This window comes from Amblyomma americanum, chromosome 1 (genome assembly GCF_052857255.1).
Source record: "Amblyomma americanum isolate KBUSLIRL-KWMA chromosome 1, ASM5285725v1, whole genome shotgun sequence".
Lineage (NCBI taxonomy): Eukaryota > Metazoa > Arthropoda > Arachnida > Ixodida > Ixodidae > Amblyomma > Amblyomma americanum.
The window spans coordinates 241,943,649-241,947,125 of NC_135497.1; the positions used below are offsets into that span (position 1 = coordinate 241,943,649).

General features: G+C 47.6%; 1 pseudogene; it reads right to left on the bottom strand.

Annotated features, from left to right (window-relative positions):
• Nucleotides 1-1,362: 1,362 nt before the first annotated feature.
• On the bottom strand, nt 1,363-1,535 carry LOC144116753 (U2 spliceosomal RNA; annotated as a pseudogene).
• Nucleotides 1,536-3,477: the final 1,942 nt, after the last annotated feature.

A 3,477-nucleotide genomic window follows, 5' to 3' on the forward strand; every position in this document is an offset into this window, starting at 1 on the left:
TCTCGTATCTTATTGACATCCATCTGTGTGGGTTTAAAGAAGCATGCTTTACAACCGATCATCTCGTCCGCCTTGAGAAAACAGTCCGAGAAGCATTTATACACACGCAACACTGCCTTGCAGTCTTTTTCGATTCAGAGAAAGCCTAAGACCCCACTTGGAGGTTTGGCATTCTGCGGCACCTTATAGACTTTGACATCCGCGGTAGGATGCTAAAATCCTTGAGTGACTTTCTGTCCAACCGTTTCTTTCAAGTACGCCTAAGTGCCACTCTTTTTAAGAGCATCATTCAAGAAAACGGTGTGCCAGGATGCATATAAGCACTATGATCTTCAGAGTAAAAATAAATTCCCCTAGCGAAAAAAATTCCAAAGGCTATCATGAATTCAGTCCATGTCGACGATCTTGAGATTGCTTGTACGTCCTGTAGCGTTACATCATGTGAGAGGCAAATGCTGTTGACAGTTAATAAACTAACAACAAAGTCAGTAGCCGTTCTGTTCTCGCTAAGAGGACTGCACACTCGTCCCACTCTTTACCTGAATGAAGTCACACTACCAGTAAAAGATGAGCACAAGTTTTTGGAATACCTTTTGACAAAAAGTCACATTCCTGCCACACATTACACACCCTCAAAAAGAAGGCTTCTCGATCCCTGAATATATTAAACGTACTATCCAGAAAACACTGGGGCTTAGGACTATCGCTCTGTAGTAACCTCTACATTATGCATGCATAGCTTATGGGTCAGCGAGACCATCGTATTGTAAGTAACCGGATCAAGTACATAACCTAGGTTTGCGTCTTTTCACTGGTGCATACAGCACGTTACCATAAACAGCCTTTATGCAGAAACTAACAAACCATCACTTGCAGACGGAAGTCACGCGCTTATACATTATAAAAAAATTGGCTGTGGTTTAGCTCTTGCTAACCCTAGTTGAACTGCGAAAGCTTCGTTTCCTCGGCACGCCGTCTACGCAGCGTCTCATTCCGACGCTCTCGTGAACTCAAACAGGTCTCTTCCGCAGTTGAAGAGTCACTCCGGGATGTGGTACGACCTCTTTTAGCCGCATCTTCGTTACAACGCTTCCCGAGTCGGTGCGGCGCACTCTTCTGGCGTCTCTTGATCGCGTTGTCTCTTCCTCGCTTCGTTCTGTCGTTGCTGCGTCTCTTTCGCCCTCTCCACAACGACTGCAATACTGCTGGTGCTTCTGCTGTTGCTGATAGGAAGAAAGAATAGGAAAGTGCACGGGCCTACCTACTGGCTCAAGCTGAGCCACGCTCGCTGCCGCGTGCTGAAAGTAGGAGAGCTAAAGGATAGGAGAGCAAAGAGTGAATGAAAAGACGCGCCGCGCTAATATACCCAGGGCCGATCCCGGAGGCAGTGCAACACCGGGCCGACCCGTGCCAGAATGCTTCAAGCCAAGCACTCTGCCATATTCTAAAATAAGTTTAATATCTTGGATCCAAGGACCCGCAGCAGATATTAAATCAGATATCAGATATCATATATTACAATACACTGAGGCGAAGCGCATATGTTTATATATACCATCCGCGAGGCGACACGTCCTCTCCCTCCACCCAAGCGGAGCACATCTGCTGGAGCGAGCGGCGACGGTAGCGGCGTCGCTAGGCAACGGCGGCTCAAGGCCGTTCGTTGGCCGCGGCATATGACATACAGCATACGGCGCGACGAGCCGAAATGGCTGGCAGGCTGAAGTAGTAAAACTTTCGCTTTAAAATCCGTTCACTACCTAACACATTTGGCCAAATAGTGACAAAGTACCCATATAGAACACTGTTTAACAACAAACCACAAAGTACCAGGCCACTCGTCTTGCGTTTTGAAAAGATATGCCAAAACATCGGGGTACTACACGTTACCTGGAATTGCTGGAAGACGAGATCAGCGACCTCCATACTAGACTTTCCTTGCAATCTGTGATTTCACTGTTACGCACTTCCGCAAAAAACAAATTCCACAACAAGCTATAATACAACAAATTTTTACACTCAAGGAAAAATACAGTACTTTCACAGCTTTTAACACATGGTTTCAAAAACAGATGCTTACTTTGGAAGCGCAATGGTACAAGGAGGAGGAGGAGGAAAGGCAGGGAGGTTAACCAGAAGTGTAATCGGTTTGCTACCCTACACGGGGGAAAAGAGGTGAGTGGATAAAAATGAAAAAGAAAGGAGATTAACTATGTAAAATCAGCGTTGGTTAAAGTCGCAGCCTATCATGCAGGCTAGAAGTTCGCAAGAAGCGGAGCAGTGCCTTGGAGGCCTTCACCGCCGACGATCGCCGCAGCCAGTGGCCGAGAGACTTCATTTCTGTCAGTGGGCGTGGATCTAGACTCTCCAACGCACGGCAGAGCGACTGCCTTTGGCGTTGTAGGCAGCGCGGTCACAAAGAATGTGGGATATAGTCTAGTCATACTCACAGGTGGCACATTCAGGGCTATCAGCCGTACCGATTAAGAGCAAGTAATGGTTGGTGAAAGCTACATCAAGCCACAGGTGACACAACAACGTTTCTTCACGTCGTGCTAGGCCGGATGGAAGTCGGAGATTCAAACCTGGGTCCAAGGCTTTTAAACATGAATTGGAAAATTGGCCAGAATTCCACGCGGCAAGCGTGATGTCCCGCGCAAGTGCGCGAAGCCTGCCCGCTGCGTCTCATCTTGAAAAGGGGATCGATACAATAACGCCGTCGTGGTGAGCAGTCCGCGCGACCTCATACGCGTGGTGAATGCCTGCTATGCTGCTGTGCCCCGTAGCCATTGGTAGATAACGTCTTGCCCTTTATTTATGGCACACTGATGTAGTTGTCGGATTTCCGCGACCAGTTGCTCATGTACTCCACGGTGAAGAGAAGCTTGTAAGCTTTGGAGGGCAGTTTCAGAATCGGTGAAAGTAGACCACTGCTGAGGGATCACGGCGCAAAGTATACACTTCTCCTATACTTGTATTTGTTCAGAGGCAGTTAGGGGAAGCGGGAGAGGTCGCTGACAGAGACAGTGGTGCTTGTCGTCATCACTGTATCAAACGCTACCGGAAGCGATCATTGGTCGTACTCTGAGGTTAATCGACTAATGTAATTCTCGTTTTACACCCTTGCACCCCAATGATTTCCAGGGGTGCAACTAAGAAAAACTACCCATTTAACATCCTGGATCTTGAAGCGGGGTGCAAAAAGGGTGTTACCTAATTACACACACCCTTTTCACGAAAATCGTGGGAGCTGTAAGGGTGAATAGATGGCATTCTGTACTTAAGGGTGCAAAGTGGTTTACGGTGTACGAATGCACGCATCGTTGTTCGGCAACGAACGCGTTCATTTAGGTTTTCGTTGTCGAAACTTTTTCTGGGCATTGTTACTGTGTCGACGTGTTTCGATATGCTCGCGAACTACACCGGAGTATACCGCCATTTGCACGGTGCTTGTTATTGTGAGGAAAAGCACAAGAG